The 22207-nt window shown below is 31.9% G+C and overlaps 1 long non-coding RNA gene across 2 annotated transcripts in view; it reads left to right on the top strand.

Moving 5' to 3' along the window:
• LOC118922279 (uncharacterized) overlaps window positions 1–20022 on the top strand; it is a 51324-nt gene extending 31302 nt beyond the window's left edge. For both annotated transcript variants that reach the window (XR_008992743.1, XR_008992741.1), the window contains 2 exons: window positions 5231–5295; window positions 16435–20022. This is a non-coding gene — a long non-coding RNA (uncharacterized LOC118922279). The remainder of the gene's footprint in view (window positions 1–5230; window positions 5296–16434) is intronic.
• The last annotated feature ends 2185 nt before the right edge of the window (window positions 20023–22207 follow it).

The raw sequence follows: 22207 nt of genomic DNA, 5'->3' as shown, positions 1-22207 counted from the left end.
TTAACTTTAAGGAGAGAGGTTAATAAGGGTTTTCAAGTGCTGTGTGTGATTGGCTATTCTTTACCCCTTAAAGGGCATTTTTGTAAGGATTTTTGGCTGTTTTAAATTTGCAGACCTGAGTATCTATATGTAAGCCTCGATATGTATATATAGTTCATTATGTCAGAATTTGGGGGCAGGATTTATTGTTATCTTTTTTTTCAGTGATAGATTTGTGCAATATTTGTATTTTTGGTTAAATATATTTTCAGAGTTAAGTAACATTTATTTTCAGGAAAAATTCTTAATTATACTGTCAGTGTTTTTGTTTTTTTTGCAATAGTTATGCTTAGTGGGGGAAGAATACTTGGATAAACTGGAATAGATAGAATTTAACATGTGCATATGAAGGGACTTGAAATTATTTTTTATGTGATAGTGATGTATAAAGCTAGTTTATAAAGACAACTTATATTTTAAGCAATTTGTCAGCTATAACAACTTTTTTTAGTAGAAGTTTTATAGTGTTGCTGTGGATTCATTAAAGAGAGATAAAATGAACTTCCTTAATGCAATTTTAAAAATATTTATATGAAGCAATTTTGTAAGTGTGTGTACTTTATGTTTTTTTCTTGACTAGCAAACATATTCTTTGTCTATGTCTGTTTTTCTTCAAATAAGACCTAATGCATCAGAATTGTATTTTCTGATAATCATTTTCAAAAAGGCAGTATTAGTAATGATATTTTCACTAAATATAATTTTGAAATAGGATTTCAATTCTCAGCATCACAAGCCACACTTTTGATAGTTTGTTAACAAGTTATGATTTGGCTTAGTTTAACCTTTCTATTTTCATGGTTAGAGTCACTTGAAGAGGCCTGCAGTTGTTTCAAATGTAGTTGCAGCAACTGATTAATGCACTGATTAGTAGTTTAACTTGTTACTGTTTCTAAATGTCTTAATTTTCAAAAATCCTTTGATATTTCCTCTTAGTCTTTTTTATTGTATAGCTTTCATACTAAATAAACATATTTAGTAATCTTGTTATCCTCAGAATTTTTACATTTTTAAAATTTTTTTATTGAGCTGCTGCTAAGCAGAAAAATTATTCAATTTTTATAAAAATAAGACTTTTCTCCTTTTTAAATAAAATATTATGATCTAAATTTTAAATGTAACTAAGTTTTGTACTTTTAATACATCTCAAATCTAGCCTTCTTGACTAAATATATTTAAAGTTATAAGCCAATTCTAGCATTTAAAAAAATAACCTGTAGATGTGTCCTCACTTTTCTCTGACTTTTTAAGTTTCAGAATCACAAATTGTCTAAGGTATTAAAAGATAAGAATTGCATTTAAATTTAAAGTTAATTTGATAGAACAAATATTTTTATTTGGTTTTCATCAGTTTGTATTACATTCTTGCTAAGTTTTTAGCTTTGGATTACATAAAGTAGATTACATGTGGAAATTTTTTTTAATAGTTGGAATTTCTGTAAAAACTTCATGGCCTAAAAACTTATTTCTTTGCTAATAATATCTAATATCAAATATATGGTGGTGATTAGATATGTGGAACCTGGATGCCTGGAGTTTTTTTATAAACAATATATAATGTCATTTCTTGATTCAAGTTTATATACTCTATTACCTTCTAGGAGAATAGCTAGGGAAGGAAGATAGTCTCTGTGAATTCACCCTGAACCTGGTTAAAACTCTCTTGAGAATTTTGACAATGTAACAGTTAAATATATACTGGGAGCTACAGATCATTACATATGTCATTAATTTTTTTTCTTAGGTACATTATAGGTTCCCTTTCTAATCAAAACACCAATTTTGTCTCTTTTTCTCCTCTTCCCTTCCCACTTTTTAAAGAAATACTCCTTCTTAAATAACTAACATGTAATGAATAAGCAGACCTGCCAGGTAGGTTGGGCTCTAAACCATTGTTTTCTTGCTTTAGTTGCATATGCTTTTCTCAACTTCCTTCAGCAACAACCTAACAGTGAACAAACACGTATCACCACAGCCCTTGTTCTTGTCCCTTACAGCTGGAAGCAGGGGCCAGGACTTTTCTCTGCTTGTCATCTGTTGTACAGAACATCCAAGCTCAGTTAACAGTGACCAAACGTGCCTGAACCCACCAGTGTTTACAACCAGGAGGGAAGGGCCCAATTGACAGTGTGACCTGTATGCAGCAGGATGAATGCATTCCTTGGCAAAAAAGTGTTTTTTTTCCAAAGCATTCTAAAGAGAATAGTAGATAATTATAGTTCTTAGACTCTTAACTGCTTTTTACTATTTATGGTTTTCATTCATTTAATTCCATCTGTTTGAATGGAAAACTGTCTTGCTTCTGAAAGTGTGTATGGTATATTTCATGTTTTTCATTTTTAAGCTTGTAAACTGGAAAAAAGTATTAATCATTAGCTGCTGATAACACAATCAAGGTAGTACGTTGAGGAAAGAAAACTTGACTGTGACCATGCAGGAGAGTTTCTTTCACTTCTGGGCCATTTTCTGAGCCCATATTATCTTTGTTTTAAAACGCAGTCCAAACAAGTCCAAATTCTTGTTGGTTTCACTACAGCTAAAATGAACTACACCCTATAGTTCATTTTAGTGTTGTATGTAACTGAAGACAAAGCAGGCTGCAGGTGGAAACAGAGAAGTTTTTGCTTTTTCTCTTAAAATAATTTTTATATATGGAAAGTTCAAATTCTTCTAAGTCTTTTTTGGAAATAGGACTTCATAATTTCAAATAATATAAATGAGCAGTTTTTATTTTTACAATTTATATTTGCACAGATTTGTATAACCTAAATATCTGAACACATTTCTCTTGTGTGTGTAAATAATTCCAACCGGTTGTAGTGACAGGGAAGTGAATATTGGATTTCTTTCAGACTGCTATTTTCATTTGTAACATTCTTGGTGGAAAACTACAAATGACATTTTATATTAGTGTATAGGCCTAATGTCCCAGTTCTGACATTTGCAATAGCATTATTTTAGAAAAGTAACCATATTTTTTCCCTGGTCATCTTCATTAAAATCATAGCTAATTTTTCCCACTCTTAATGTTGTCCCTCACTAATCACAGTAAACTCAAAAATATTAGTTCCCTGTTAACATTATCAAAAAAAAGCTTTGTCATAGTATATGCTTAGTTATCTGAAATAATAAATGATCCTACAATCTGGTCTAACATTGTGAAGTCAAACATATTCAACCATAAAGTGAGACTACTATTTTTTTTTGCCAATACTAGAGTGTTTTCTTTAATATGTTAATGTAATTTGACAGATAACATACTACATACTAGTTACCGTTACCTACCTTTAAGCAAAAAGTGAGTTACATAATCCTTTATATTGAAAACATGGTTTTTTTACTATTAATTACTGTGTAAAGTGTCTGTGGACCACTAGAATTAACCTGTAATAAAGCATTTTCCCAGACCTGCTGAATCAGAATCTCTGGAGCTGGAACTCAGGAATCTGTATCTTTCATAAGCTCTGAGTTTTCTTAGAAGCACCACATACATATGAGCAGCACTGCCCCAGATGAAATGGGGGTGGGATTCTTCACACCAATAAACGATTTACATTTCTGCCTTTTTTTTCCCCTTTGGTCATCACAGATATAAGCTCAATAACTAATTATGAATCTTATCATTATTACCACAATAGTTCTAGCTTAGGTCTTGTTATTTCCTCAGTCATATGATGAAAATCTTTATGGTGAGAGCTTTATTTTTGTGCAAGTGCCTTGAGTCAAATTTTAGTCCATTCTGTTTGTTTGGAACTCGTAGTATACCTGTGTTAGTCCTACACTTGATGAAAACAGAAGGAATTGATTATGAATTTAAAAAAATTTTCTTCTAGATAGTGACCCTTTTTCTTAAATGTATTTCCAAATATTGGAGAAAATACAGAAGGGGGAACTTATATGCTGTTTGTGGGAGCATTTGGTGATAGCCTAGTAAAGCTGAAGATATACACAGGCTTGAACCCAACAATTTCATTCCCAGATGTTGTACATAAACTCAGACATGTGAAAAAGTCTTGTTTATTTTACTTATAATAGGAAAAAATCTAAAGCAATGTAAATGTTAAGCAACAGGAAGGTGGCAGATTGTGACACAGCCATGCGATGGACTGTTTGTTATGCTGCTACTAAAGTGAGAACTGTGTGTCCTCCTGTATGAATGTCTTCAAAGTAAAACAAATGGCAAAAGGTTATATACAATATGACAGTTATGTAAAATATATATATGGTGTGATAACATTTATATAAAACTTGAAAATGATATGTATTTTAAATACTTGAATTTATAGTAATTGTATAAAAACATGCATAGAGAATAAACAGCAAACTCAGGTTTGCAATTGTATCTTAAGAGACAGAGGAATGGGATCAGGGTATGGTACAAAAAGGACTCAACTATACATATAGGCTTTTTTCTATAAAAAAACTGGGAAAGCAAAGTAAGCATGGTAGAATATTAGAATTCAGTACAGCTTGACTAGAGGGCCAGGAATAGAATGCTGGGGTTCATTTTGGTATTCTCTTGATTTTTAGGTGGATTTGAAATAGTTATTTTTTCAAATAAATGGGAAAAAAATGCCCTGTCCTTTTTTTGGTGAAGATGGTCTAATCAATCATTCTCTTAATGCTGAAATAAGAGCATGGATAGGTTAATTCTACTCTTTCTACTCTGTCTTATAAGTAACTTAACCACTAGTTGGTGTAAGAACTACAACTCATGGCCCACAGAAGTCAAACATTTTAACCAGTCTATGTTACTAAGATATTTTTAATTTTTTTTTTTTTTTTAAAGATGAGCTGTAGTGTTTCCTTCCTTTGCATACTGGCCTTTAATCCTTCCTACTCTTATAAATAAAAGGATAACTTTTGAGGTGTGATCTTGAATTTATCTGCAATTATATGATATTCTCTAGAAGCTTAGTGCGTTCCAAGTCAGACATTGAAATATGAGTTTTAGTCACACTTACATATGTGACTTTAAAACTTTAAGAAGGTAATGGTAATAGAAAAGTGAATTTTGAAAACTATCGCTAGTACTCTAGACTGAAATATATAAATGCTGCTGCTGGATGTTTATAATCTGTCATTGTGCTGTTTAAGGATCAGAAAATCAATTGTCAGACTCATTTGAAAATTTTCTGTCATATATAATGTGATAAAAATTTTAAAGTCTTCATCTTTACTTTTTTCCTAGGTTTATTAGTGATAAAATGAAGATCAATAAAACAGTCCCCTACTTAGACCAGGAGCTTCTACCATGTAAGTATTAATTTGTAGTCATCCCCCTGCCGTTGCTATAAAAAGTTACTGTTTAGTGTCATGCTTTGCTTTATTTCTGATTTTTTTCTACCATCCTACAATAACTTTCTAACCTTCTGTTACCTGCTACATATTGAAGTTTGGTATTAATTTAATCCAGTTCAGAGTAAGAATAATGCCATTACCATAGGTAAGGCTTCTATTTTGTAAGGTATTTTACACCAGGCCCTATCATTTCTAAATCTGGGAAACACAATTTTAAACCCTTTTCCTTCAAAGGAATTTACAAATAAGTAATGATTTGTTTTATTACCACAATTATTCAGGCTTTATTGACAGTTATTTTTTGGTCTTATAAATTGGAAGATATCCTCTCCACTTGAGAAATAGTTTTTTCATTTGTTTATTTTTACATTTCACTAGATTATACTTCGACTTCTTTGTGAGAGGCTTAAAATTTAGCTGCTAAACTTCAGGAGGTAAGAAAAACAGGAAGACAATCCCTTTTCCTTCCTTTTATATGTACACATGTACATCTCTTAAAATAAGAAACATTTTTACCTGATTCATTTAACTTTTAAGAAACTTGTAAATTCTAAGGGGCTAATTTTAACATGTTAGCTGAAATTAATATCATACTCCTACATACAAAAACTCAGGGTCATGTTAAATGCACAAGATACTTATTTCCCTAAAATCAGTTACCAGAAAAGATTCATTTCCATCTATTCCTTGAGCTAATTCTTTGTCTCTAAATTAAAGAAACTCCGTGTAACTGTTTCTATTCTTGGTATAAAGGGATTGCCCTATGTAAATGAAAACTGGTAGGTCAGTTTTCCTCTCTTACATTGGTTCTCGTGTATTGCCTCATACCATTGCATTATTGACCAGTAAATAATGTATATATGCTGAGCAGTGACCTTGTTATAGAAGATCAGCACTGAACCCAGTAAGTAGTGTTTAGGGTACAAATCAATTAAATATTGAAATTTTAAAATAATGAGCTAGTTTGAATGCACAGGTCACTTCTAATTTTTTTCCCTTTATATTTTTGTCTCTGAAAAACTAGAATGGAAACATTTACAAATCCCCAAAGAGTCCTATATAATCCAGGCTTGAGTTTCTTAGTTGGTCTCTTGGAAGCCAGCTCAGCTTTTCTTGAACTTAACTCTTAGAAAAAGAAATCTTTTCAATTGATCATGCACTCTTACTGCAGGCTGAAGGGCAATCCACTTTTCAAAAATAAATAGGTACCATTTTCACTTCTAACAGATATATAAGTACAGATGATGATGTCACATTCTTAGCCTCATTTCATCTGTGTAAATTCCTAAGCAAACAGTCTTCCTCGGATAATCTCCAACATCTTTTAAACATAGGTCATTTGCTGTATTTCATAATTGGAGTGCTTTCTGTTGTCTGTTCTGGGAAGTATGCCTGGAGTTCCCTTTAATCTTAGACACCAAAATGGTGATACTTTGAATTAAACAATACTCAGAAAAAAAATAGGTACAGAGTGACAGTAGTCAGTGATTCTGTATGATTCTGTGGGTATCCCCTCTTCCCTCATTTGTTTAAAGTTTGTTTAATGCCATTGCTTCTACAAGGTAGGCTTTTTTTTTTTTTTTTTTTAGCTATTCATTTGTGGAATGTGGCTGTTCCAGAAGTTGTGGAATATTGGTGTTCCATATATTGATGCCATCGAAATTAAATGACAGTGTTATGGGTTCATTTTAACAAACTGAGTAAAGAGATGAAATGTTTTCCAATTTTTTTTTTCAAGTTAAGGCTCTTAAACCTTTGTTGCTTAACATAAAACATTCAGAAATTCTCATTTTTTTCTTTTTTCCCAATTTTATGTTTTTGAGCTGTGCTTTGATTTTTCACATTGCAGTTTTGGTTACATGTACTTATATGATACGTTTTTGTTTTGTCAATTTAAAATAGCCAAATGTATCATTTGGTGCTAAATAAAATATCTTTGGGTGTATTGTCTGCAGCTAATATCACTATTATCTTTTTCATCTACAACAGTAAAAACCTTAAGACATTGACTTTATAAATAGGAAACAGAAGATAAAGAAGGAAATTCACTATTGAATGCTGTCATTGTCAGTAGTAAACAGAAGTGATGGAAACAAATTTTGTAATTCAGGAGACTTACTAAATTTGCCTGCTATCAAGAGCTAGGTTAGTAAAAAGAAATGCAGAAACTCTTATGTTGGACTAGTTATCAAGATAAATATTTAGAAATGTTATCAAGTTAGAATAGTAATGGCATGTAATCACACAGCAATATTCTAGCAAATATTGCCAATTCTTGAAATATAAATAGTGTAATTGTAGGACTGACTGAAAGTACTGTAAATAAAATCAGAATATGGTAATCAGTAGAGCACTAAGTAATCAGTATGGCAAATGATATAAAATCTGTTGTTTTCAATGAAATTTAATGCTTTTGATATGAGTCACTAGATATAACTAAAAATTCTCCAATTTTAAATTTATTTGTGATATAAAGTTACTCTAGTGTAAACTGCTATCTACCTGTGCCACTCATGAAGAAATTTTAATTATCCTGAATAATTTTACAGTGTGAATGTTTATGGGAGAAAAATGTGTGCTACTGGAGAAAAAAACATTGCTCCTTTGGTACTTGAACTGGTGTTAAAGAAGGTTTTGCCAACTTACTGGTATAATCAATTGATATTAATTTGGTAAATATATCAAATTTAGTTTCTTAACCTTGTATTCTATAATTAATGAACAAACAAAAAGTTCATAATATATTACAGCTGTTTTTCAGTTCAAATAACTGCTATTTTTGAGAATTAGACAATGTTTGATCAAATGCCAGGTGTTCCTGTCCTCAAAGTCTTATATATTTGACATATTTATGTGTTAAACAGAATGAGTGAATTAAATCTGAGCTTTTATATTTAAGGCAAGGCTGTGTTATTTCCCTCTCAACAAAAAGTTGTAGCCATAAGATTTGAATTTTAGTGCCAAAATTATAGAAAGGGGGTGGATTCAGTTTTCCCATCCTGAACAACTTCATGGTTTAGGATGGGAAATTGAAAGAAGAATGATGGAGAACTTGTTACTCAGAAAGTTACTGTGGATGTTTTCTTAGGAAAATGAAAATAAGATAATTTAATAGCACAGGACTTGATTTAAGTAGGAAGTGAATATATAAATATAATGAACTCTTATATAATATGGATTTCAAGTTCTAAGCATAAATACAATATGTAACATCCCCAGACTATCTCATGCCATCTTGTCCTTTGATCACTACCTATTTTTCTGAAATGAGAGTTTTCAAAGTTATCTCCATGTAAAAAACAGGAATAAACTGAATGCAGAATTGAAATAAATATGTGTTGAGTTGTCAGCAGTCACACCTGATTTTTCCTGGACTATTTGTTTCACTTTTCCTGTTATATCAAATATTGTTAAAATTATTTTTTTTAATTTAACTTTTTTTGAATTTGGCTTTTCAAGTTGTTTCTTTATGCCCCTATATATTTTGTGCCCTATACTCAGAACTTAAAATGGGCAATTTGTGCTCCAAATCTTTAACAAGACAGCTTAGTAAAATACACTGAATTTTTCTAAAAGTCAATTTTTAAATTGATCTGTATTAATTTTATTTTAGCGCTCAGATTATTAGAATTAGAACCATAATAAATTTTTCCTTAATGTTATAAATTGCATTTATGTGAGCAGTAACTGATAGGACAAAATAAAATTCTCATAATAGAGCAGGTTTCAGTTTAGCATATAACTTCATCCTTTGGCCCTAAATAAAGCTTTTAAAAATAGTTTTTGTATGTTTTCTCTAGGCTAAGCATACCTAGTCAGGTCTCTCATTCTCATAGTATAAATTCTAGACCATTTAGTGTCCTATATGTTCCACTTTGTATCTGCTGTATTTGTCGGTATTGCTATTAAAATACTGTATATAAAACTGAACCCATTGTACTCAATGTGGTTTGAGGTACAAAATAGAGTGTGTCTCTTATGAATAAGATACTTCTATTGATGCAACCTGATTCCACCAGCATTCTCTTTGTCATCAACACAGTTGGTTCATATTGAATTATAGTAAACTGATACCTAAATTGGTCATAAGTGTACTTCATATCCCACTATTATAAATTTAGATGCAGCAGGTGTTTATTGAATACCTTTTTACTATTAGATATGCTCATGAAAGTTTAAGATTGTATAATCTTAACAGGGCTTTGAAGTAGGCATTAATGGGCTCATTTTATATAATGCACACTGAGGCTCCGTGTACTGAAATAAACCAAGATAAGGATTCATAAAAGACAGAGCCAGGATTCCATCTTAGATCTTCTGGCTTCACATTCATTGTTCTATATCATTGCTGCCTCAAGAAATTATTTCTGCTACTTAATGAGAAAATTTGAAATACTGAAATTGACCAGTGAGTTCTATTGCAGTCAGGATGATTTTAGAGCTTAGGAAACATGCATAGAATTTTTTAGTGTTTTTGTTAAATGCAATAATGTCTTATGTAAACTAGATGAACTGAAATTATAGTACTGTAAGATGAAAAGTAAATATGCCTAAACAAAAATGTTAGTGGAAACAAAAAAGTTGCAAATACCATTTGCAGTGAGGTAAGAGGGAAAACCATTAATTTATATAAAATTTATAATTTTTTTACTGTATCTAAAATTTTGTATTAAATTCAACACCTAATATGGAAAGAAAACTAAGGTAATTAGATTCCCATTTATTCAGATTGATGTTCAAGTTGATTTCTTAAGAAAAACATTTTATTTTGTCTCATCTTTCAAATTAACTATTTTTTTCTTAGAAGATCATAAGAATGAAAAGTTGATATATATCAAAAGCCAGTAGAGGTAATTAAGAGCTCATAAGCCAGAATATAAACCACCAGACCTGGAACTAAGACTGTTGTTTAAAGATAAAGGACAGAAACTTATTGGTTCTTTTCTGAATTTTTTTTTTTTAATAGCTCTCATTTTTTGGTTCTTCATCTAGCCACTAGAGTGCTTTTCTTATCTAGCTGGGGAAGGTAGATTTTGCTTTTAGCCAGCCAACTTGGAAGCAGAGATTTAAGGGATGGAGGCTCTATAACATTTCCAGGGGACAAAGATACAAGAGTGGAGACATGGCATGGGCCATAGCAGGAAGCACTGCCACACAGCTAGTCCAGTTTGGATGGAGAATAGGTATGGGATAATGGCACCAGTTCTCTGCTCGGTGCCAGTAGTCAATACTGAGAACAGTTCTCTATATTCAAATGTTCTTATGAATGTTCAGTATCAAAAAGGTTGAGGTGAGAATCCAATGGAGAAGAGACTTAAATTGCCTTTAAAAGCAGGGATAAGTGGAAAGGGGATTGATTAGTGAATGTTTTAGCCTTCAGCAGTAGCTTCAGCCTCAGAAGATTCAGAGATCAGATGGGAATACACAGCTTAGGGAAGGAAAGAACTAGAAAATAATTGATTACAAGCATCTCAGTTCTTCCTGAAGCCTTGAAGAATCAGCCAGTGGGAGAGGATAATTGCTGTAGTCAAATGATGAATAATTTTATTTGTTCCACTTACTACTTACCTGGTGGCCACAGTAGCATCATGATCGATCAGTCTTTTTTGTCCATGCATAAATACTTCATATACTTCTTTAACTTATAGGGATCTTTTTTTCCTAAATATATAACCACCATACTTTTAGTCAGTAACATGGTTAATGATAATCTCTTACTATAATAACATCTAGCTTCTGTTAAAATTTCTTATTACTTCAAGAAAGTTATTTCGTACTATGTTTGGTTGTCATGTCTCTTAAAAGAGACCTTTTAACTGGAATGGTAGAGTATTTTCACTGGAGAGAAGTAGGTAATACTAGATAGATCCTGATTATATACACTTTGGTACTAGGACAGAGAAGTAGAGACTCTACAAAGGAAACAGCAAATATATTCTGAAATATATGTTTTAGGAAGTTTTATTTATTGACTAAAGATAGGAAGTCCAGCTAAAATATAATTGTATACCATGCTTAGACCTAGTTTTAAGGTATGAAATTAAGAATGGCAAAGAAATTGATGAACTCAGATATCAAAGAAAGAATCAGCTGTGTGATTGATTCACACAGGATGAAAATTAAGTGTAAAGAGAGAATAGCAATGGGCAAGTATCCATAATTTTGAGTGCAAAAGAAGAATGTATCTAATAAAAAAAAGTTAAGTGGCATATTTATGTTCTGATCAAACATTTTGTACTGCATTTCTTCACTGACATATTTGTAATTTTTATGTAGGGAGTAAAGTCATCAAAAATTAAAAACTCAATATAAATGTTTAGCTTCTAAGTAGTTTCACTTTGTATAAAATGAAACTATTTTAAGGAATTTAATAATAAAATGATAACATTTTGGGGGCTAATATATGTAACCTGACTTTTCTGGACTATTTTCTAAACAATTAATTGTCTAGATTAAAATCCACTTCATGCAGTTTCTAAGTAATCATGCATTAACTTCTCCATCAGAAAAAATCCAGGGAATGTAGAAAGAGTACAACTTTATATTCACTTAACTCAATATGTGAATGTTATTTCATTGCACAACTGTTCTCAGCACTGAATTTTAATTGTACCTTCTCTAGTTAATCTGTTTTTAAGTATTTGTACCCAAAAAACAAAAGTAAAAGACAAGCAAATTTTAATCAGTTCCCTGTGAATTTTACGTATTTGGGCATATCATAAAACTTGGAATTTCTTAATAGGGGAATAATAAAATTGCCATGTTTAGTGCAGTTGTCATGCAGTTTAATTAGACCCAGTAATTTCGGCCTTTGCTTAAAGATACTAAGGAACGGCTAACTTTAAATTTTCTCCAGGTATAATATCAGCATAGCATACCATTTGTATAGTATTCCACTGCCCTGAACAAGGGTAGTCATTCTGTTGCCCAGGCATTGTATATAACTAGCTCCTTAAAGGTTTATGTGTGGAATTTGAAACATACTCAAAGAAAGTAATTACTATTATAAATTGTGTTGAAGCCCAATTAAGGGTAAAATTAAGTATTTGAAAAATCCCAAGTAACATAGTGACACATAAAGATATAACTAAACAACAAAGTAGCAGAAATATTTTCATGCCGTGTATGAGCATCTGAATATCCCTATCATATGACAGTAGAAACAGTCTATAGATTCAAAGAAATTTTGAGTTTAACCCCTTCTTGAAGGCATAATACAAAACCTACATTGGCAGCCCCGAAGTAGATTATTATAAGTAGAAAGGAAAAATCAAAGGTTACCACACTGAGTGATTATTTTTACTGTTAAACACAGGTAAAGAGAGATGTACTTTCTCTACTGGAATTGTTCCACTAGAATCTTGAAGTTCATTAGTACATTTAAAGAATTTCCATATTTTTCTTGACTGTGGAAATAATTTTTTTCTAATAGTTTAAATTGATCAGGCTTTCAAACAGACTGCAGTTATTTTTAATTTTCTCAGTATAAAATAGAAATAAAACTAGATTTAAAATCTGAGCGTGTTTGTTAAAACGTTAGTGATAAAATTACAATGTTATCCCAAAAAGTAATCTTCAAGAGATGAAATAAAGATGAGAGAAATTATGTTTCCCTGTAGTAATAACCCAATAGAAAGGAAATTTGAAGACATAGGAGGAATATATCCCTAAGCAATATCCCTAAGTAGTAAGTAAGTGCTAGAGGAATATTCCTAAGTAAGCAAGAGAAGATAAATCTAGTATACAAGGGGGGTGGGATTGTGTTCATAATACAGAGAAGGAAGAGTTACATGGGCACAGATGCACGTAGGTAGATAGATGTAGTGGAAGTTGACCTAAGTTCTCTTCTGATAACTTCTACTTAAGTGAAAATGAGAATGAAAGGGTAAATTTGAAGGAAGAGAAGAGACACCTGTCTGATGTTTTTCTAGAAGAACAAGAGCATGAATGGGCCAAAGTTGCCAGACAGCTGTTGAATCAATTTTAGGTGTAAAAGATTAGTAAAGTAAAATTATTTCTGTTCATAGTTGACATGATCTTATATGTAGAAAACCCTTGGTTACAAACACGTAAACTTGTTAAAATACTAAGTCTAGCAAAGTTGTCGGATACAAAATCTACACTTAAAGATCATTTTCTTTGCACTTACAGTGAACAATCTAAAAACACCAAATTACAAAATATGTGTTAAAAGAAATTTATAAAGATGTTAAAATTAACATGGGATAGGACATCCATTTTCACTTATTGGGAGTCTTAATGTTGTTAAGATGACCATACTGCGCAAAGTGTTCTGCAGGTCCATTGTAGTCCTATCAAAATTCCAGTGACCTTTTTGCATGAAACAGAAAAATCCTAAAATTGATTTGGAATCTCAAGGGACACCAAATACCCAAAACAGTCTTGAAAAGAAATTGGAGAACTTACACTTCCTGATTTCAAAACATAAGATAAAGCCACTGTAGTTGAACAGTATGGCACTGGCATACAGAGACAGACTAATGGAATGGACTAGGGAGTCCAGGAATTAACCTTTGCATACGTGGTCAAATGAATTCTGAAGGTGAGCCAAGACCATTCAATGGGAAAAGGATAAGTTTTCAAAAATGGTGCTGGGAAAACTGGATATCTACATACAGAAGAATGAAGTTGAACACTTACTCTGTATACAAAAGTTAAAATGGATCAAAGACAAAAGGGCTAAAGCTGTAAAACTTTGAGAAGAAAACGGGTAAAGCTGCATGACATTGAACTTGGCAATGATTTCTTGGATATGACATCAAAAGCATAGGCAACTACAATAAAAAGATAAACTGGACTTCATAAAAATTTAAAGCTTTTGTGCTTCAAAGGATGGTTTCAGGAGTGAAAAGGCAACCAACAGTATGGGAGAAAATATTTGCAAATCATGTATATGTTAATGGGTTAATACCCTATAACTCAACAAGAAAAAAAAAAACAGTTAAGAAATGAGCAAAAGACTTGAATAGACATTTCTCCAAAGATGTACAAATGGCTAGTAAACACAAGAAAAGGTGCTCAATGCCACTAATCACTAGAGAAATGAAAACCAAAACCATAGTGTGATACTTCTTCACATCCATTAAGATAGCTATTATTAAAAAATAAAAGTGTTGGTGAGGATGTGGAGAAATTGGAAACTGAGCATAGCTGATGGAAGTATGAAAAGGCACTGTCACTGTGGAAGACAGTGTAGGAATACCTCAAAAAATTAAAAATAGAATTATCATATGATCCAGTGACTCCACTTTCAGGTATACAACCAGAAGAACTGAAAGCAGGACTCAAACAGGTATTTGTACACCACACTGATAGCATTAATTGTAATAACCAGAAAATGTTTTGGAGAGGTGGAAGGTGGTGATGGTTGTACAACAGTGTAAATGAACTTAATGCCACAGTACTGCACATTATAAAATAGTAAAATTTATATTATGTGTATTTAACCATAATTTTTAAAAATAAAATTATAAATGAAGATACTCTTACTCTGAAGTTTTTGTTTTTTAATTATGAAACTTTCATTTTGCAGTTTTCACACTTCTTTCAAGTTTGGCTTACTTGGCTAAGTTTGAAATATATACACTTAACCAAAAAAAGGAAAAAGTAAATTGTAATTGAAATGACCCAGCTGATTTCTTCTTGAGTTTGAAATATTTATTATTCATTTGGATTTTGGAATAATCACCAATGCATACTGTGCAAGGGAAAAGAACAATATATAGTCTTGGACAGTTTTATTGGGTTCATGATTTTGTGTCTTAGAATTTAAATGATTTTAAATCCTTTCTGAGAAGGAATTGTGTCTGTTTGGTACACTAGTGTAATAGAGCTAAGACAGAGCATGGCACATAAAGTGTTCGATAAAATATTTGTTAAATTAAAAAAAATTATATATATAAATTTTGTATACTTGAAAATGTGTTTACATTTTTGCCTGGAAAGCAGGTTTGAGGGGAGAGTATAGCCTAAAGAACTGATCCACAATGTAGTTGATAAATATAAATATGTATTTTATGTATTCTTCAAATCATTTCAAAAAGGTTTACTTTTGTAACATGTTAAAAACTGTAGAAACTTGAGACATTAATGTTAAACAGCAGTTGCTCAGATAGATTGGCTACATATCTATGTATTTTTTAATTATATCATTGATACACAATCTTATGTTGGTTTCAAATATACAACACAGTGGTTCAACAGTTATCCACAATAGTAAATCTTCACCTGATGGTTACTATCTATCAGCATAGTAATATGTTACAGAATCATTGACTGTATTCTCCAAGCTGTACTGTTGTCCCCATGACCAACTTATATCGTGACTGAATTATTGTACCCCTTTAATCCCCTTCACCCTCCTCCCTTCGCCTGCCCCCACTCCTCCCCCTCGGTAACCACCTCAGTGTCTGTGCGTCTGCTGGTGTTTTATTCCTTCTGTTTTGATTAGCTACATATATTTTTTAATAGTGGGGAATATGTTCACAAAAAATGGAATATATGACAGTTCTGCTTTGTATACAACAATTAGACATTAGAGGGGAGGGGCAAATTTCCGTGCACACCACCTTATTCTGTAATACAAGTATTACAGCTGTAGCAGAGCCACTCAGTGATGAGAAAACTGAGGCAGACAAGGTTGTCAAGACGAGCTAGAGTGGTGGTGGTTTTCTCGTGTCTTAGAGAGTTTTCATTCCTGCATCTGAATCAGTGGAAACTGTTTAGTTAGGAGTTTACATCCCTTACCTCTTAAAGGGTGGAGACCGCAAGGGGATAGGACAGTCAGGATTCCTTTTCGTTTCTCATCTTTCCAAGGCTTCCTGTACTAGAATCACTCATAGAGGGTGTTGTTTCCAACTCCAACAGAATAACTGTTAGGGAGGTAAATGTTGAAAGTAAAATAATATTTGGATTTTTTAAACATAAAAATTGGTTTGTTTGGGGTCTTTTGTGTATATTCACTTTGTAGTACTAAAGTATTTCATATGACTGTTTAAAAATACATTTGCATTTTTCAAGGTTAAGTTTATTGAAATCGAGCTCTTGTATATCGTTTCTTATTTTTCCCTTAAGTGAAGTCTAAACTACTCGATGAAGATGTCTTTTGAAAGGTGTACTGCAAGGAAAGAAACGCTGTTTGTAAATTAAGCTTTACCAAGGTAAACATCACCAACTTCTATGAATTCACTTTCTATTTGTAAAAGGAAAAAATAACTTCATTTATTCAATATGTTCAGAAATATGATTAAATGTTTACTTGTATTGACTTCAGCTGACACAGGAAAGAAGTGCTTTCCTTTTGCTCGTATTACATGTCTTTATGTTGCTAACCTGTGCCACACGCTTGGCATGTCATAGGCTTTCCTTAAGCGTTCTACGTGGAAATGAACATTGTCATGCTACTTGGAAGCTTCTGAGAGACGAGTAACTACATACTCTGTCAACATTAGGGTCTTTAAATACGGTTTTTAACGCATTCTTTCTTTTCCTAGAAGAAAGGTGTTTGCATCTTCAGGTGCTAGAGTGCAAACAAGCAAACCTTGGAGTAAAGTAGCAGCACATAATGGTTTGTGGGTCTTGGAAATGTGCAGGCCATACTGTGCTGCCTCAGAAATACAAGGGTCTGGCCTCCCTCCCGAGGAAATGCTCCGCCCGCAGCTCCCGCAGCAGTGACGTCAGCAGTGCCTTAGCAGCACGTAAATATTGGCGTTTGAGTCTAACGGTAGCTCCAGTATTGACTGTGCTGCTGAAGTAAGGTTGGCCATGCTCTGCGGTCCTGTGTGTTCATGATCACACTTGTGTTTTCAGTCGCACTGACAGTGCATTTTTGGTTTGACTAATAGTCTTGTTATGCTTAGTATGAATCTATAAAAACAAGTTAATACTAACTTTTCAGATGTATTGTGTACATTAAAGCTGTATGATTGCAATATAGTAAGTTTGTTGAATGCCATCAAGAATGTTGAGTAGAGCTTACACAGCATCAAATGAATGTATTTTAATGCACATTTATAGTCATGTAAATATTCAGAATTTTACTTGAGATTTAAAAAAATGTTTTCCCTTTGTTTCTCTAGTAAGATGAGATTAAAGATATTTGCTTATCTCATAGATAAATGTACATTATGAAGTATACATTTTGAACAGAACTTAGACAATGTTTAGTAATGTTTCTAAACATTTTCTCATAAGGGAAAGGGGAGTCATCAACATGTGAATTAAATTCCTGAAATCCTAAGTCCTAAAGTGCACCTAATCATACCTATAAAGATAGGAAAGACCTTAGAGATGACCAACCTATTCATTGGGTAGCTCAGTAAACTCAAATAGTACTTGGTTACACATAAAAGATTGGGATCTTAATCCTAAGCCTTCTAACTTTATACTGTCAATATTGTTTCTTCCTGCTTTCATTAAAATGATTTTTTAAATCCTTAGCCAGAATAAAAAATAAAAAAATAAATCCTTAAGCAGAGATTTTTGTTAAACAGTAAAGTCAAAATTATGACAGCCTTGTTTGCTTTACTATACCCAATATATAACTTGAGTAAGACCAGAAATTATTATAATTATTTAATTTATATATACAAACACAGTCAAAAATTTTAATTTAATTAACAATTTAAGAAAAATACTTACATTCTAATCCTTGCTTGTTGGTGTTCTCTTAAGTCTTTAAACTAAAAGTTGATGTTCAAGGTGAGTGTGTTTGTGTAGGTACCATAATTCTGGTCTGGAATATCTTACCCTTTTCAATGGTAAGCAAACAGAAAAATCTACAAAATATAAGACAAAGCTCTCATTTTTAAGAACAATCTCACTTTTCTTCCAGCAAAATAAGGAAACAATATACCATATAGACTGTGGCTAGAATTTAAATGCCAGCTTTTACATGGAAATAATATTGCCTTGGTTTTTTTTTAAATCACTTACCAAGCTTGATTTCTTTTACTTCATTTCAACCATTTTATGAAAGGCTGTAACAAAGACATGATAGTTTTTGGTTCCACTGAAAATATTCCAGGGTCTAACATGTAGAGCTTAGAAATATTTATTGAATGAATTACAAAGTTTGTCCAATATTTTCCTAAATAACCTAAGAGTTAGGTTTCTTTTTTGTTTTTGTTTTCCTAGGTGTATTTGAAGTCAGATTTCAGAAAATTGTATTTAGTTTAATCTGCCTTCTTAATGACAGAGAGAAAACCTAGATTTTCATTTACTTGGTGACTGTTTATATTTTGGTGCTCCAGATGTGGTGGACCATTTGGGGTCTGTTGTAGCTAAACAAAAACTTCTCTTCTTTTAATTTCGAGAATGAATTTTTTTTCAGTTGAAATATTGGGGGAATATTCAGAAAGATAATATAGACAAATTGTTGCATTGAAACTTACTGTAACAGTACACAGCTTCCTTCCGGTTTCTTCTTAGAGAAGAGGAAATAGCCTGTCAATACCTAATGAAACACACATTTAGATAACTCAGCCAGAATGGGGTTTTTAGTGGTGGCTAATATACTTCCATCTTTGTGTAATTTTGAAACACATAAAGAGCAAATAGTAAAATAAAAATTTTACCCTTTAACGTTAATCTTAATTTGGCTATTTACAAACTAAAAGTAGTTATATATGGGTGTATATTAAGTTTCAAATTTTTCCATATTTGAAGAAAAAATCTCTAATCTTTTTCATTCAGGTTTCTTTTTAAGTTGATGCCAAATAATTCAATATTGAGCATCTTAAATCTATTACTTAGAGCATGGATTGAGTATGGATCTAATTCAGAGGGTCTCAGGCAAGTATCCAGGAGGTAGCAAAAGGAGTATTTTAATAATAGTTCAGCGATTCAGTTTTCATCCTATATTCAAGTGCGAATCTCTTAAAATCACACATAGTGATATATGATAGTAAATTTGAAAATTTGGCCATAGACTAAATTTGATATATAGCAGTAAAGATTTTCTTCAATCAATTATATATCCTTTTTATTGTTAAAGAATAATGGGTATTTTTAAGCCACTAAGTATCACTGCTGATACAAGCCCAGGTTAGCCAAATTGGATTAGCAAGATTATACTTTTATAAACTATGACCTCTAAGTTTAAGTATTTACCTAGAAGTTGACATTCTAAATCAATTTTTTTTTTCCTTTTGCAGGTGGCTATTAACTATTCCTTATTCATGGAAAAGGTTTTATTCTAAGTATTATTTCTCACTGATTACTAACAGAAAGGAGAAAAAGTTAATGACCTAAGCTTTTGAAATATATTTGGCTCTAGTAAGTATTTAGACATAACTACTTGCCTGTCTGGCAGAAGAAATAAGAAATCATCACCAGTAGTACATTCCGAGATAAAAAATTTTATTTTCTACTTTTTGAGGGACTTAACAGTTCTGTTCTATTACTGATAGCTTGAGCACTTTTAGTGCAGAATTAACTCCCATACCAGAAATGTAAGGATTTATGTTCTTACCTCGTTTATTTATATAATATGTCCCACAGATTACTGTCTTTTTATTTTCTAGGCTATATGCAATAAAGAAAATGTTGTTAAAATAAATTAAGTTTAAACCTTTTATGTTAAAATTACTGTTCAAGATGACAATTTAGTTGCTGTTTTTTTGTTTTTATTATACTGAAATTAAATTCAACATTTATAATTTCTATTTGGGTCGATTTGTTGGTTATTTGTACATGGAAATCATGCAAAAACTACATGAGCAGTACACTCAGATATGAATACTGATGAGCACAGGTTCCCCTTAATTCTGTGAGTCTTTGAGTAATATATTTATTGTATACTTGTGATTAGACTTTGGGGTTTTGAAGAAATGTAAACTGGCAAATCTTGTTATTTGTATTTATCTTCTGCAATAAGGTTAGATTTGTTTGAGAAAATAAAAAAAATTAAGCCACTCTTACTCTAAATGTAACTCAGTTCGATTAACTTTCTTGAAGGTGTTCTGTATAGTTGACCTTTGAACAACACAAGGGTTTGGAGCACTGACCCCCTGCATAATTGAAATCCACATATAACTTCACTCTTCAAAAACTGTACTAACAGCTTATTGTTGACTGGAAGCATTGCTGATAACATAAACAGTTGATAATACATGTTTTGTATTTTATGTGTGCTTTATATATTATTATTATATAATATACTAAGCTAGGCTAGAAAAAATGGAATGTTAAGAAAACCATAAGGAAGAGAAAATATATTTACAGTACAGTACTTACTGAAAAAAAGTCCACATATAAGTGGACCTGTGCTGTTCAAATCCATGTTGTTCAACCGCCAACTGCATTATCTTTGTTTTACCATTTAATGACAGCATGGATTTTTCTATTAAAGAGTGCCATTAAGAAGTAGCGGAAACTTTAAATCACCCCAGTTTACTTCCACATCTCATCATTTTATAATCTTTGTGAATGTTCATATTCATGGAAGTAAATGTATACTCAGGGATATAAGTTCTTAATAATAGTGCCATTAAAACATTTTTTTCTCATTGGACTTAATACTTATGATAGTAACCTATGGGATCTTGTTTTTAAAGTTTCCATGTGACCCTGTTTGGGCAATGTAGATAGAGTATTTTTATGAATCTTCCTCAAGGTTATAAAGAACCTCCATTTGAGACCATGTAGAATATAAGCAAAATGTTTTAAAGAGTTGGTCAGTAGGTATATATAATACATGCATGATAATCAGATTTTTACAAATTGTGCTTTGATGGCTCTGACATTATTTTCCACTTGATCAGTTTAACTGGCCCAAGCATATGGCTCCAAGAGCCATATGACACTGACCTTACTCCTGTTTGTCATTTACCCAAATGAACCACAATCATCTTTTACTTCTCCATTCTTGGAATTTCCAACATAGTTAAGTGCTTCGTTATTTCTCATGTAATTCCGATTCTGCAGCATCTTAGCTGAGTTCTTTGCCTGTAATATCCCTGTGTATACATTTACTTCCTACTAATTTCAGGGACTTCAGAAGTGATAATGAATCATGGGAAGAACCAAACAGATCATTTCAAAAGTCAGATAATTTTAAAGTCAGCTTCAGGGTAGTAATCTCTTCTGTTGTCAAAGGAGTGTTGAAATTCAAGAACCACTTCATGAATCCTTTGTTGAGAGGTTTTGCTGTCATTTCCCACTTTCCCAGTCCCCAAAACCTCAACAGGTAAGTATAAGAAAAGGAGTAGATAAGTCTATCGTAATTTAGAAACTATTAATAAACTTGTAAAGAAAAATTCGGTTTATTTTATAATTATAAATACTAGTGCAATGAAACTGATCCTATCATAAAAGTAATACCTAGGCATATAGAAATGTCAGGGCAAAAAATTCTACTTAAAAATCACTTTTTTAAAGTGTGTAACTCCTATTATGAGCCATCTATTATTCCTTTGTGGTTGCATACTTGGGTTAGCAAATTTATGAATACAACTCAACTATGCCAGTGACTTGAAAGCATTTCTTTCTAGAAAAGAGATATGGGATACACTGGCTCAGAAATTTGTACATTATTTCAAACATATATATATATATATATGTGTATTTATATTTAAAGATGCTTTTATAATTTTCATACAATTTAATGTAAAAATGTTTAAATTTTTAAATTTTTTTCTCAAAAGATATTTTAGTAACTTTGAGCTTATGAGAAGGTGCATCTTATTTACCCTGTAGCTTCTTATGTCACACCTGTCATCCCAAAAGACACTTTCCATAGTATGAGAAGTGTTTCGAGGCAAGGGACAACAGCATTGGAGGGTTTCAGTTTTTAAGCAGGAGAGTCAGAAAAATGACTGCTGAAATATGTGTACTGCTTAAGATGTTC

This window comes from Manis pentadactyla, chromosome 2 (genome assembly GCF_030020395.1).
Source record: "Manis pentadactyla isolate mManPen7 chromosome 2, mManPen7.hap1, whole genome shotgun sequence".
NCBI classification, from domain to species: Eukaryota; Metazoa; Chordata; class Mammalia; order Pholidota; family Manidae; genus Manis; species Manis pentadactyla.
The sequence above is the reverse complement of the archived record's forward strand: the minus strand, read 5'-3'. Positions and strand labels throughout refer to the sequence as shown.